The sequence below is a fragment of the Balearica regulorum genome, chromosome 15 (assembly GCF_011004875.1).
Source record: "Balearica regulorum gibbericeps isolate bBalReg1 chromosome 15, bBalReg1.pri, whole genome shotgun sequence".
Lineage (NCBI taxonomy): Eukaryota > Metazoa > Chordata > Aves > Gruiformes > Gruidae > Balearica > Balearica regulorum.
In genome coordinates, this window is record NC_046198.1 from 14,314,181 (window position 1) to 14,330,068 (window position 15,888).

The 15,888-nt window shown below is 43.4% G+C and overlaps 1 long non-coding RNA gene across 1 annotated transcript; it reads left to right on the plus strand.

Annotated features, from left to right (window-relative positions):
• Positions 1-5,027: 5,027 nt before the first annotated feature.
• LOC142603996 (uncharacterized) lies at positions 5,028-15,567 on the plus strand. Its single transcript, XR_012837887.1, has 2 exons — positions 5,028-5,419; positions 14,431-15,567. It is a non-coding gene; the product is annotated as an uncharacterized LOC142603996 (long non-coding RNA).
• Positions 15,568-15,888: the final 321 nt, after the last annotated feature.

Below are 15,888 nucleotides of genomic sequence, written 5' to 3' on the forward strand. Positions count from 1 at the left end.
CAATTCTCTTTGGTTTTCTGTCCCAGTGAATCATCTCTCCAGTTCACTTCCCTTTTGTTTGTTCCATAATTGCTGGCTTAACCTGGAGGCACGAGGCTTCCTTGTGGAAACATCACCACGCTGTCAGTCAGCGAGGGAGAGGTGGTACAGCTGGTACAGTCCTTCCTCCCTCTCAGGAGTGAATGAATCATCCCTTGAATATGCAATATCATCCAGGACAGGAGCCAGGATCCTCAACAGGCACATGAATTCCAGCATCTCTGGAAACATTATTTCCACATTTTGGACAGACTAAGAGACAGTAAGTAAATAAGCAAGCTGTGGCATTTGCAATCTCTGTAGTTTTATTTAAAGTGACTGCCTGTGCTCTAAATGCTTCTGTGGGTGTTAAAAATACAAAGAGAAAAGCGTGTATCCTTGATCTCATACTGCCCAAGGCAGCTTCACGGTATGGCCCATTTAATGCCATTGAGCAGTCCACTGAACAATTAAGAACCCACCAGAAACAGCAAACGCCTGCTTTCCTCCTGAAAATTCACACGAACCGATGCCTCCCAAACCCCGTCCGTCGCTGCCCTCTGTATTCCTCCCTTGAAACAGTGTCAGCGCTGTCTCTTGGTCTGGCATGGAGATGTTTTGCACGGCCCTCTCGCAGGAGCAGCACAAGGCACACGGGCTCCTTCCCCCCGCTGGGTTCTTGTTCAAAAGTGTTTCCCAAAAGCCAGTTTCCCATGGTTGGTCCTGGGCTGCGGGTGGGGTGTCGCTGCGGAATCAGGGAAGCTTCGCTGCACGATCAGGTAGTCCATGATACAGCATTTTATAACATCAACTGGTTTTCCTAAGCTCTCATGTGCTGTGCTCATGAATTCCATATAACTGCCCCTGGATGAATATACAATTAGATTTCGCTGTTGAATGTGTGAGAAATACAATGGGAGAGGAACACTGATCCGATCGAGTGGAGAAATACTGGTCAGGAGGGCTACAATATTTTTTTTCTCTACTCTGTTATTAATACCAATAGCTAAGACTTTTTCTGCTTTGTTTTCGTGCCAAGGTTACAGCTACACGTTAACCTTCATCAGTCCTTCTGACGATAATGGTGAAACACCATTAAAATTATCTTCCTATATGTTTAAACCACTCTGGCACTTTTCCAGGCAGTATTTGTGCCCCCGTTTATGCTGCAGACCCTGGTGACCCTCGAATACTTTTATTTACGACAGCATAAGCATCATTTCCATGGCAACATGCTTTTCAAGCTGCAGATTGAGGATTGCAATTTCCTAAGCAATAGAAGAAGCAATGGTGGATTTTTTTTTCCTAATCAGCTAGTAGCAACTTTCATGTGCAAAACAATCAGCCACGACAAATCATTTAAAAGCTACATTATAATCAAGGCAATTTTAAAGCTCAGCATGGTTAGCCTGAAAATAAAAGAGAGTTAGATCCAGTTGTATAATGGAAATGAAGATCATGCAATGATATCCTCACTGGTACTCTAGTAAATTGACTTCACCTTGCTCTGCGATGCAGCCTAATGAGGAGCAGAGCAGTTTACTTCACTAGAACAACACATTATTTACAGGAAGACTACATAATTATAATCCTATATGGTTTCAGAAATGCTTTCCCATATTGGAGAAGACGACAAAGCCTGCTTGAAAATGGTCCAAGCTATCAACAAAGGAATGTTATTAACAGATATGTTGGTTAGCGGCTCATGTGAAATTGCACTTAGTGCTTTCTGCCTTCAGAGAGCACCGGGGCGGAGCTGATCCCCGCGATGGGAAAGCCACCTGTACATACACATATGCCAGCAGAGCCCTTCCCGTTGTTGAGGGTGTTGTGGACAGAAATACTGAGTCTATTGGGAAATATTGCTCAGCAGCGCCACAGCATTGCTTCCCTCCCCAAAATCAATTTTCAAAAGTGGTAAGTGCTGTCACTCCACAAACAGGGAAGTTGAGGTGCAGAAAGATGCAATGATGTGTCCAAGGTTGGCCTGGCTGACAGTCGGAGGTGCTCCCTGGAGTCCCAGGACACCACCCTGCCTACCAGGGGCCATCACCATTTATCAGAGTAAGGTATTTGAAGGCTTGAGCCATCCCCTGCTCAGCCAGCTTGGTGCTCAGCACCGCTGGGACCACTGCTACTCACCTCAGTGGAGGACAGCACTTCTCACAGCTGCTCTTCTCACCATCTCTTTCTGGCAGAGAATTTGCAATAAAAATACCGCTTTAAGGAATTCAGAAAAAGGTGAGGATTTTCTTTCCTGTTGGATTGTCCTTGAGAGCAATGACATCCTCCCTTCATATCCAGGCAGGATTTGCTGCTCACTTGGCCAAGCCCAGGGAACTGCTGCGTACCCGAATGGGTGGGCTTAGCAGAACTGACTCAAACCTCTCAATATTTTCAGTCACTCATGTCTCCCATTTCCGAGTTAGACCTTAGTGGTGAGGGTGTCACCCTAGAATTATCAAAGATAATTTGTCTAAATCATGCTAGAAATTATTTCAAGTTGTTTTTTCCCCTAGAATTATTTGGGGTGGTGGGTAAATAAATATTAAACTACATGATTCTATAATGGTAGAGGTACATCCCTACTTGGTAAAAAATATGTTCGTACTGATTTGCTTTGGGCCTCCAATAATTTTTTGGGCAAAACTTCCACTGTTTTTGAAAGCATTAGGACAGCAGAGGGGGCCTCCAGGTTTAGGGTACCCCAACGTCTTGCGAGGTGTGGCTGGCCATTAACTCTCCTGAGTAAACACTACTTTTAAACACCAGATTTTCCATACCAGAGTTAATATACCAGTTAATTTAGCATTCTGGGGTGTTAGATATTGGACGAAGCACACTGCAGAGCTTAACGTCAAAAGGTCTCAGGACATCAAGAACTACAAGAAACCCTTGACTAAAGCCACTGCATACTAATGCGTGAGGCCAGCCTTAGCACCCCAGCATCCTCCTCCCTTTGAAGTCGGTTGTCAGACTTGATTTGGAGACTGAGCACCTGGGTTAGGAAATCAGGGAACCACTAAATATGTTCTGCCCCAGGGAAAGCGCTCACCCTCACGTTGGCTGGCCGTGGAAGAGGAGGAAGGTTTTTCAGCATGCTCTTATGGTTTCAGACTTGAACTTGGAACTGTTTGTTTTTGCTACGCCACCCCTTCCGCCCTAGTTAATAGTCAACTTTGAAACCCAGCTTTATGTCCCATGTGTTTGATTTACATTTCAAATGCAGGGCCAGCAGGGCAGGCTGTCTAAATCACTTGTCAGCACAAGGGAAGGAGGTGACACAGTGGGAGGAAAAAGTGAGACGCGGCTATGGCCCAGTATAAACGCTCTGGCAGCTGGGCAGTGCTGTTGCTGGGAGAGTCCCCAGTAAGAGACAACTGCTCACCTTGCTCAAAGGTTGAGGTCTAACCCAGGCAACACACAGGGACCGGCTTGTCTCCTTTGATTTACACTCAATTCCTCCAACACTACAACCCTGCATCCTGTTTTCCTTATCCGCTGCAGCTGTACATGAAGGTGAGGGCTTGAAAAGACCTAGCGAGAAGAGTTTCTTTTGAAACCAAAAATAGCCCGTCATGATTTTATTATTTTTTTTTTTGGTCAGCATGTCGCAATCTTATATTTATCACCGATCTGTAGCTGAATTGACACACAGGAAACCTATCTAATCGTGAGTTGGAGGGCACAGGGCACAGCAAGTTCACTGGCCACTCTTGAAAAATGTCTGGCTGGAAATATCATTTTCAACTGCTCTTTGATGAGGTAACATCAAGGAGCAGAGTGACTGCACACACCACACAGGCCAATGCCAAATGGTTTGCAGGGCCAGTCAATGCCCCATTGAGGAAAGGGGAAACATTTGCAAAATCGGTCAAAAATGAATTAGATGTGTTTTCAAGCAATTACTTTCCAGACTGTTTACTCTGAATGACACAAATATGATCGGCCTGTCCTTAGAGACCTTCACGGGCTTGACCTGATGGATGTGGTGATGATCCTGCCCTCACTGATGTTGCCTGGAGTCGTGCGTGCGCTTGTTTCGACAGCTTGGGAGCAGCGCCTTGCCAGCTGCCGTGCGCTGCCCCGACACATTTGTACAACAGGATGACCTCTTCCTTTCATCTTTTTAAATTAAACACAAGATCCTCAGGCTGCAGAGGGAACAACCCCTCTTGGAGATGGCAGGTGGAGGAGCCAACATGGAGCCGCAAGGCCAGCACCACTGGAGGCCAGCGTGAGCATCGGCCTCCCCAGTGAGCCCACCCCCGCCACAGCTTTACTGGAAATAGCTACGTCTGCTGCTTGCGAGCACGTTAAAAACTACCTGCCAGGTTCGGCCGACGTAAATCCCCATAAATTCATTCACCAGCCTTATTCCCGGAGAACTGCTGCTTAATGCTCTGTTTCTTCCTAACTGCAATTTCTGTCAGTTTATTTTAACGATGGAGCCTTGCTCTCAGTTTCACCACACACATCCTCTATATTGCTAAAAAGGTACCGATGAACATGAGCTGTATTACCAGAAATCACATTCCCGTTCCTGTTTCCTGGCTCATTTCTCCCTCATTTCCCATTACTTTCCTATTTTAAGACTGCATGCATGACATACCTGTCAGCTAGATCCACTCAAATATTTATCCAGTAATTTAATCAGTGAATTTTGTGGTAGTTCGCTAACTACATCGATGATTTTCTCCTCATTCACATAGCTTGGGTTGCAGCGTGTTATGCAGCTGGAAGGCTGCAGGTTCACGGGATGTATGAACTTGATGAAGTTTATAAACTGTAAAGAATATGTCCTTTTTCTCACATCCCCGAGGCCTGTGAGGAGCTGCGTGCTGCGCTGAAGGGGAAGGGGAGGGCGCCCGGCATTGCCGACACTTGGGCATGGATGTGACCCTGCCTCAGCCCCGGCAGTGGGTCAGCCGCTGGCACACGCTGAGGGAAAAGCGAACAGAAGAGGGGCAGAGTCCACTGAAACAGAGAGTGAGGGATTTTAGCTTTAAATTTCAGAGGACACCCCTTTTTTGCCCCCTCCTAATCCCCGACCTGCCTAAAGCCTGTCATTCAGGAGAGACAAACTACTGTCTTTCCAGGAGACTATTCCTCCCAAAGCAAGCTCTTTCTGAAGCCAGTCCCAGCTGCCAGGCTAGAACAACTTGAGGAGACACCCCAAACCTCCAGACTATGCTTTTGAAGCCCACCGTGATCCCAGGCTGGAGCACTCCCAGTTGGAATGAGCTCCCCAGAGCCAGGCAGCCAGGCTGAGCCCCCCCCCGAGCATCCCCCCAGGGCTGGCAGGCCCCAGGGCCTGGTGGTTTGGTCACTCAGCCCTTTCCTCACCTCAAGATGGGGCCTCAAGGACAGGGAGGAGCGAGAAGTGGCACCCTTTTATAGTGTGAGTAACAGCTCAGCAATATGTTCCCTTGGGGCAAGGCATGCTCCACACTCAGTGATTTCAAAAGAAGTTAAAAAAAAAAAAAAAAAAAAGAAAGAAGGAATGAGGAACTAACTCAACACACCCTGTAGGTAGGTTCTGGCTTCCCCTGGGAGAATGATAGTGTAAGCCTCCAAACAGTATCTGTTTAATGTGTTATAAACAGCTTTTCCTTTTTCTTTTTCCCCCTCCTTAAACCCGAAACCACTGCTTCTTTACCAGATAATGCTCTGCCTTGACAGGACCGGAGAGATGTTGTATGTGTATGGATATAGATACTCTATCATCTATTTCCATTAATAGGTATTAAGAATAGGGATAGAAAAGATAATCTCACTCTGTTGCATCCTGTGCCCAGTCTCCAAGAATCCTGTTACTTAATGTTTGAAACATCCTTCGGAGGTAGATGAATATAATCGCCCCCGCTCGTTCCTGGCTCTGGAAACGGCAGCGCTCCCAGAAACACGCTTACCGCAAGCACGGGCTTTGGCTGCAGCAATTCTGCACTTAACGTGCACATGCTTAAGGGCTTTGCTGGACGGGCTGAGCTAGTGTGCTTGATATCTTGCAGGATAGAGTAGGAAGGCAGAGGGAGATTAAGGATTTTATCATGTTCCCAGGAAAGTTCAGTACAGAGTTTCATTGATTTCTGTGGAAGGGAAGCCGTCCCTAAATAGTTTGCACAGCTGGGAAAGAAGCCCAGGAGATCCCAGTGTCCTGTCCTTTCCTCTAACCATTATGCTACACTTCTCCTTGAAGAAAAATGGGACACGGGGGAATTTACACAACTGTGCAGGCTGCTCCAAAAAGAAGCAATATTCTTATACAATAACCAACATAAATCTATAATAATTACATAAAATTACATAATAGTATAACTAATCCGCAGTAAACTCTGCAGAAAGGCTGCATTAAGCATAAGTGCAAGGCTGGAGCCCGAGTCTTTCAGAATACCTTGGCAGTCTTACCAAAACAGCAGATAAGGGGAGATTGATACAACCTTGTCAGACGTGTAGATTTTTTTCCCCCTGTAGTACCTATACTTAGCTGAAATTCCAGAAGTGATTGCATTTACTTGTGTGTATCTCCTGCAGAAGTGGCACAAGCTGTATTAGGAAATAACTTCAAACTTAATTGAAATTCAAAGCATTTTTAGTATATCAGTAACCTCAAACAGTTCTTGCTAATTGCTGAAGTAGTACTGCCTTCACTTCTCAAACAGCATTAGCTGGTTTTAGCCAAGCTAGGAATATAAAAACATTTCTAGTCTGGAACATCTCCTCTTAAGACTTTTGTAGATGCGGTCAGACTTGGTAGCTCAGCGTGCCCTGGTTTTCTCAAAGCTCTCTGAAAAAATTATAATAATAATTAGAGTGTATTAGTTAGTCCTCAGGGATAGCTCCATTTTCCATGCATGTAACCTTTGCTGCTTTGGGATGCAAGCTATTTGTTTTGGCAGCCTGAAACAGCCCAAAACTTCACCGTGATAACCATTTTTAGTTTGGCCTGTAGATTTTTTTTTCTTTTTCAAATCCATCTGTCCTGAGAAGTCAAATTCCTGATTTTATCTCGCACCACCCACCCTCTTCACTTACAAAGGGGATCTCAGAACAATCCCTTGTCCTCTTGCCTTGCTCCCTGGTTTTCCCTTGCCTCAAAGAGACTCATGTTTCTGTTTCACTATGTCTGTCTTGAATACTTCTGTCCCTGAAATTTCTGGACTTTAAGGTAGGGGGCTTTCCATATTTATTTCCATATTTATTACCTTGCAATACCTATGTTTAATTTACAAGTTTTAAGAACAAGGAAAACAACCCAGAAATAATTTCCCTGCCTGCCAGCTCTGAGTATCACATGTAGGATTTGGGTTGTTAGTTATTGCATCATTACTGGGAAGAGAGATGCTGTTCTTTGGACTTAACAAAGCTGTTGATGATGGGTGTGTGCATGAGAAAAGAAACCAGCTCTTTCCTCCATCCTTTTCTATTGCTTTCAGAGGAGAAAATAGCAAAAACATCTCTGCAAGAAAAATCATTCAGTCTAGCTGGCAGTGGTTTGCCATTCAGCAGGTTCATTCAGGCTATTTTCATGGGTGATTCTTTTTTCAGATGTCCAGCATCCAAATATAGCAGACGTGGGTGTTTTGTGTCTTTGAAAAGAGAAAAATAGCCATTTTGATGAGGACAGTGGGACTGATGCAAAGTGCAGAGTGAGACCCTCAGCTGATTTTGATCTTCACATCATCCTGGAAGTAGCTGTGGGGAGGCTGTAATTAAATTATAGCAGAACCTGGGGCTATTCCATGTTGTACCAGGACCAAGTTCAGCGCAGAATCTGCGTTAGGTAGAAGTGACATACAATTTTTGTCTGCCTTTGCCCTGTTCCTTTGGAGTGTGCCCCCCATGAGCTACATAGCTTTTGTACTGCGTGCTCTCATCAGCTGCCCAAGCGCAATTAGACCTGAGCAAGCCCAGTGATGGAGGGAAGAATTATGTTGAAGAATTGTCGTAGGAGTGCTGGGAAAGTGGCAGAGATTTGAGAGATACTGTAAAAGATGCCTCTGGTAAAACATGTATTTCTTCACCAGTATTTTAGGTGTAGGAACAAAATAATGTTGGGTGTTTCTTGCTTCTCACAGAGTGAAGAGCTGTTCCTTCAGGTTCATCCCAAATCATCTGTGTGACTAATTCCCTCTTGGACTTAGCAGGGAGAGATGCGTTGGCCTCTTAGACAGAGAGTTAGCAGGGATTATTTGGTTTATCACAGTCAGCTTTCCTACACTCCAGAGCCGCTCTTACTCCCAGCCAGATGTTCAGAGGTGGGCCCGGCATCTGTGCGGTGCTTCACCAGACCCTCTGAGTCCTCGCTGACAAATACCTGCAAAAATACTTTTTATCCGCCTGGCTTGTCACGGGAACCACACAAAACTGCTTCACAGGCTGGATTCAGTTGCTTGGCCAGCTGTGGTGGGTAGTCAGCGACTTTTCTGGGTTTTGAACCTCGGTCTCCTTGAGGGACTCATGCAATTGCCCCGATTTGCTGACAGTCAAAATTGCTCAACGAACTATGCTGCTTTTTGGGAACCGATGCATAGGTATTCTTCAGTAATATTAATGGCTTTACTCCTGTGATTAGGAAGAAATGAACTTTAAAATAATAATTATTAATATATTACTATCAATATATTTCATATTTTAATATTTTCAAATACATATATTAATGAGTTAATGTTAATTCCTAGCTAATCAAGATCAGATTTCTTTGCTTATGGGCTTTGCTCAATTGAAAAATCTACTGCTTCTGGGAGTTGCATTTGAAATAGACTTGCTGGCTCAAAACCTGTTTGTTTTGGGGTTTGGTTTTTTTTTTTTTTTGGTAATTACTATTGTTTTCAACATCCCAGTCTGAGGAAGTGTTGGACTGATCTCTCCTAGCCATAGCTGGCAGGCGTCCTGTGTCATTTGAGGGAGGGTTACTGGTGAGAACATGCAATGCCACATCACAGGCTTCCCTGCATGTCAAGGGAATGGTTTCCACCACACACATAATGGCAGAGTGGCAATTAGCCCAGGACGGGCGGGTGACACCACTCAGTCCTTGTCCTGGCCGCAGGGACACCCAGCGCTGGGGCGGCTGGCAGCTGATTTCTGCACACCGGAGCAGCTGGCTTTGGGGCTGCCCTCCCGTTTCCTCACTGCCCCCGACTGTTTCTTTTCTCTTAGGAAAAAGTGTATTTTGCCCCTCATATTTAGAAACGACCCGGTTTTATTTAAATCTGTCATTTCCTATCCCCATGGTTACTCTAGTTCAACACCATAAAGAATTTGCCTCCTTGATGATGTCTAGGAAATGTCTTTGTTTAAACCTGCTCTGCCAACCCACGGACATAACCTAAGCTCTCAGATATCCGTTTCCTTGCACACAGGTGTCATTCCTCTGGATCTTTTCAGTTCTACCGCTAAACTGTATCACATTTATTCTGGTTATCTAGAAATCCTCCCTTCCCCTCCAGCCCAGTCCACCTTTCATCCCGACCATCTGGAAGACTGCTGTTAGGCAATGCTATCTTCCTCTAATTTGTAAGAAATAATTGATTTATTACTGCTACATACCTTTCCTGATTTTCCTGGGCATGGCAGAAATAACAGGCTGTTCCAGTCTTAAAGAACTTCATATAAATTGCATTCACATACAACATATCTCAGCGATAACGGGACCTGAGCTCAAAGGAATCCGCATCATATCTTAACTCTCTGGAGTTTTGGGGGGTTTATTTTAATAATATCCTGACTTTAGCATATACAATCCACGGTATTTGCCAAGCTTAAAACAACAGCCACAGGAGGATCCTGTCGTACGTTTTGCAACCGGTTCTCACATCAACAGAGCGCTGATCCTGCATGGAATTCATTCCACATTTTATTCATTATCTGAATGAGTTATCAAGACAGCTCTCTGCCTGGCTGGAGGTACCAACATAGTGCAGACAGATTTTTTCCCACAGAACTCTCCGAAGCGATACTGTCAGCATAGCTATATTTAATGGGCTCTAGCCATGCAGTCAGTCTCTCAGTGCAGAAGAAATAGTTTACAATCTCTGAAACCCTACACTCCTCTCTGCCACGGAGCAGGAAAAAGTAACATCTACCGTCATTCCTTTTGCATGTCGCTGGATCCAGGGGGAAGGGAAAGCTAATAAGACAATGAGGACATTGAAAACAATATTCTAAGAGGCAGAGCAAGGCAAAAAAAAAAAAAAAATCAGTAGTCAACATCTGCAAGCAATCTTTAACCACAGCTAAAGACTGCCTTTAAATTCACATGTCATGCCCTACTTACCTTTCCTTTAGGCTTAGTATTAGTTTAGAAATAACCTGCAATCTTCCGTATATCATTGCTATCGCTGCATGAACAGTTAGGACAAAGGCTATTGCATGCAAAGAGATTTCCTCCCAAGTTAAAAGCCGTTAGGCAGAAAATGACTGACATTTTGAGAAGATAACGTAGGGCAGCTTTATGTGCCCTCTGAGTTTTCTGTGGCGTACCCCTGCAGCATGCCTGAAAGAGCTTTGTGCCACACGCATTAAGGTAAAGGTCATCTGTCCTGAAGTGATTTCTATGAAATAAAATTGCCTGTTTTCCAATTTTTAAAAAAGGTCCAGTTCATGAGTATGGCAGAGAAATGTCATTACATGCTGATCAGGGGACTGAGGTAAGCGGCGGGGTAATGGTGTGACCTTCACTTCACAGATGAAATAAAAGCCTCTTGGGGTGTGGAAGAGGGGCTGGTGAGTGACGTCTGTGAAACTTGGGGCTGGGGTGAGGGTCTGCTCGGCACTACGCATGACACAAACACCATGGGGGGGGAAATAGTCATTTTAGTGGGGTTTGGCAGGATTTAGCATCAGAACAACGACACTGATGAAAAATAAAATGACCAGGTGACACAATACAGCAGCGACCAGAAGGATGGAGAGCGCCTTAGCTGGGAATGAGCAGCGGCACAGCCGCGTCGGGCAGCTCATCATGATTGAAAATGCACCACGGTTGTGGCAGGGAGAAGGTCAGGACCTTATATGAGACATCTTCCATCTCTGTAAGTCCAAAAACCTATTTCCAGTGTCTTATTGTTAGAAGTGTTACTGAGTTGGGAAGCGTGGAGGTCTTGAAATACAAACATCTAAAGATCACCTTATAGCTGAAAGCTTTAGGACCAGTGTTCACTACCTCTTACCATGCTGTATATGGTATGCCTGCGAGTCCCTTTAAAAAAGTCATAAACGGCATCAATTTTAATTACCCAACTCAAGATTTGCCCTTCTACAAGGCATAGGTATAAAGTTGATTGCTCTCGTGACACAGTTTAAGTCTTAATTCTTCAGTAAAACAGGAAAAAATCCAGAGCCTTCTTGCCCACTATGTCCTCCTCCTCCCCCCGGTATAAAAAAAATACCAAATGTGCAGGTTATAAATAACGCAAGTTATCTAACATTTCACCATATAAGGAATAAGCAGAACTGGAAATGCTGATTTCTTTTTTGCCTTTAGCATTCAAATTAAATGGACAATGTAGCAAATGGAATATTGCCAGCAAAAAAGGCTTATGTGTCATTCCGGTGATCTTGTGCCTTGCTCTGAGCTTTGTTGGCCCATTCGCTGGTACTTCAACAGCTGAGAACCCTAAGTTTGACATTATATTGCTAAAACATATCAGTCTCTGACCAATTTGAAAGCAAGGGAAACAGGGCTCCTCCACTCTTGTCTTGCATCCCATGTAAAGGTAGGGCGCACATAGGACGGGACTGTTTGCTAAAGCTTATGGGACATGTTTCTACTCGCCAAAGACTATCGTGAACTCAGTAACACCATCTTCGTTGCTGTCTTTAGCCAGAGAACAGATATTTTGAGGGCAAGCACAGGCAGTTAGGTCTCTTGCCATATAGATTAATCTTGGGTTAAAGATTGAAGATAATCTAGGGTTAAAATTGGAGCCTGAAGGAATTGGTTGGTTTACACCATTTTTTTCCTTATTAAATAATGGGTGTCCTTTCAGACCCCTTTACCTGATGAACAGGAGCTGATTCAGCTCTGGCAAGCAGCCCCCTTCCCTCTGCATTGCTCCTCTGAAGCCTGAACTGGCCTCCAGTTAATTCATATGGAATTAAAGAAGGAGATGAAGATATGAAACTGTTCCGAGCCTCTCTCTCTCATACAGGGTGATATCAGCTACTGAAAAGCAGTTTTGTATCCCCTGGTAACACCAGGCTCAAGAAACATTTCACGAATAAAAAATCTGGCTACCTGGTTATTAACAGTCCAGCACTCACTTTCAGTTATCTCCTACCCTATTTACTCACAACCAGGTATGAAAACATTTCTGTAAGTGACTGAAAATAATGGAGAAATTCACTGATTTTGGAAGCAAAGTGAGTTAAAGCAATGAACCGCAGTACATGTTCTTTATGCATGTTCAGCAGCATAAGGAAACTGTGGGAAGCTAATTTGCAAGCCTGTTTACTGAATACCTGGAGCAACTCCCGTTTCCCATTTAAATTAGCTACAGGAAGCCAGGAGTCTAATTTGCTTCTCCAGTACCTGCTTGTTCCACTCATTTATGTCCTTAGCCTCATGCATTTTAGTAGACCATCTCTCCTGGCATTTCAGATGTTTATTGCTGCATCTCTAGTCTGTAGTAGCCTCTCCAGGGAAAAGTAAATGCAGACTGCTAGCAGACTGGGCTGGCTGGCTTTGTACCTGCTTTGCACTATATTGGCACATGCAGCTACTTGGAGTTCAGGAGAAGAGCAGCTCAGGTTCATAGCATCCAACAAATCCCTGGGCCAAAACCAGTATGCAGCTCTTGCAAAAGCCCAGACTTTGAGGAACAGTCTCCTTTTTGCGGTTAATGCTAAATTTGTTCGGTATCCGGAGATGCCTGAATATCCAGTGTTAAAGCACATGATACCTAAGCAGAGTAAGAGTAGTATTTAAAGTAATCTCTTCCACACACACATCAGCATCTCAAAGCTTCTTTCCAACCTCATCTGCTCAGGGCTAACCCAAGCTGCAAAGAAAGCCTCATGTATCAACGATTTTGTCCTCTCCTTGGAAAAGGAGGGGACATGGCTTTGGGTGTGAGAATTGCTCACGGAAAATGTCCTGGGTTTAGTCCCTGTGCTCTGGTCTCCAGAGCCTGCGAGCTTGAAGGCTCAGCTGTGCGTCTCTAACCAATTACGGGCTGTGTTAACATTGCTGCTTGCTTTTCCAGAGGTAGGTTTCTCAATGGAAAATTGTGAGAAGTGTCAATAAATAATGACAGTTTTAGGAGCACTGGGCCAATGTTTCTTCTTGCCTATGGACGTATTTATATAATGGTTTTTCATCATCTATGGCCTTTTCTCAACCAAAAGTCAACTTGGAATATACTGGTAATGTAGGCAGTGGAAAGTAAATGCCTCTTGTTTAGCAGTTGAGAACTCTTGTTTACTAGGAGTAAGATTTGCAATGGCACAAAGCATGTTGAACAGTATTTTAAATGCCTTCTCCAACCTCTGTGGATAAGAGACTGCCCCTCCTACTAGAGGTTGACTTTTCAATAGAACAATAAATGCCAGTTCACCCTCATACATTTTCTGCATTTGTTTGCTATTGACAAGAGAAGAAAATTCCTTTATTCTTTTCTCTCCTCTCCTTCCAGAGAGGTCAGAATTTATCCCTGAATGATTATATGATCTGTTTCATGCTAATTAAATAGAAAGTAAGAACTGTCGTTTATGGAGTCCTTAAGCACAGAGGTCTTATTTTACATTTCAGTACAACACTGAAGGAAATTGAAAACATTATTCCTTAGAGAACTGAGATATAAAAACACTGGGAAATATTCATGTAAGCAGAGCATACAGAAATATCTTTCATTTATGTTCCCGTTTGTTAAAACAAAACGGTACTTTTTTAAGCAAATGATGAAAATTGAATACTTTCCTCACAGTAGGAGTATCACTGGTGTCAGTCCTATAGACAAAATGACCATCTCCCCCCTGGCCCTGGAAAACATCCTTTACAATACAGTGGAGTCAGAATTTGTCCCAGTAGGTGACCTGTCTTCTTAAAGCCATTGTAATTTGCTCATCATTCTTCTTTAAAATAATAATTTAAAGTAGGGTTGGATAAAAAGAACTGTCATTCTTCAAGTCTCGACGTCTGATCCACTGTTTTGACTTTTTAAAGCACATATCATTAAGTCTTCCTCAGATACCATACGTAGTGAATGAAACGCCTAACCAGTGGTTAAGAACGGCATATTTTTAAATCAATGCTGAGCACTAAGTAGTTCAGTGGAGATCTAATAAAAACCCCCAACCCAACAGCTAGCAACCTGGAACCTGCAGCTGCTTCTTTTGCTTCCTCAATGATTTAGGATTAATTTTACAGGCTTTATTACACTACATGATCTCACCCTCTCCTTTTTCCAGGTGGATGAAAACATGTTCATTGAAATGATCTTCCCATGAAACCGCAGAACTGAGTTTAGTGGGGGAAGAACGGGACATAGGTGGTAAATGTTTCTAGGACTGAATCACCTAGCTCTTGATACTACTGCTACATTAAATTACAGTTCCTATGGAACCTGCCTGGAGAGAATAATTTTAAAGCAATTCTCATGGTAATCAGTGGAAGGAAACCTTGGGATCAATCAAAGTACTGCTGGAGAAGATGAATTATGGAGAGACTTTATCTTTAATTGACTTTGGATATAGTTATAGGTAAAATCCTCTTCTTACCTAAGGTCTTAGTTGACATACATGAACAAGTGATTCAGTGGAAGGTGTATGGGGAAGGCAGCAACAACCCATGAATGCTACATAAAATAGCCAAAGCTGTTCATCTTAGTGACAGTTATTAAAGAAACACCAGAAAGCTCATTTCTCCAGTGGATGGTCTCAGTGAGCTTTGGGATATCAGTGCAACCACCCATATCATCCCCGCAGAGCAAATCGAGGGTGTTTTCAACAATAACAGAGTCGAATGGAGCCATTACTGCAAAATTTCACAGAGTTTGGAAAACTAGACTGCGTGAATGTCCTTCCTCCAAATGTGGGAAACACTAGCTCAGCCACACTATCCTCCATGGCACCTTCTTGGAGGATTGTGAATGTACCTATCAAAATCCCTTCGATTTCATGGTTTTTCACTGGCTACTGATACCAATGAAGTGCTTCAGGAATCCCTCCATGCCCAAAGCAGCTGTTTTGCACCTGGTTTTATGGGAAACTGTGAAATGAGATTTTCTCAAGATTTTTGGGGGGTTGAGGGTGGGACAAGACCTGATGAATTTAAAACAACTATATGAAGCTTTATTACTCAAGGAAAATCATACATTCTGGAAGAATTCATTACTAGAAATCTAATGAACTATCAGGACCTCATATTTCATGTTTTAATCTTTTACTGATTTCCAATAAATATTTTTAATCAGGAAGGCTGGCTACGGTGACTAATCTTGGAAAAATCTTTCATACCAAGAGTAAGTCACAAAAGATTTGCTTTTCTGTACACAAATAACTCACAGAGAATAAACATAATACTATAAACTGATTTTCAGTTATACAAAATACTGTGCTAAGGCTGCTGGAAATTTTTCCATCAAGATGGAAACTGGATTATTAGTTGAACATTTTTATTAGTATCTGCTTTAGTTACATTTCCATTTTCTGTTAGAAAACTGATATTTTTTGGCTGCAAGATCTTCCCTCCTCCAGTTCCCAATGCAAAAATGTCCAACCATTTTCTACTAAACAGGTTTTTAGCTTTCAGGTTTCCAAGAAACGAGGCAAATATATCCACTGTATCCCTTGTCTGAGCCACTTGATTTTACTATGGCACTGGGTAGGTTCACAGCTCAGTAGAACAATAGTGTGCAATGCATGCCA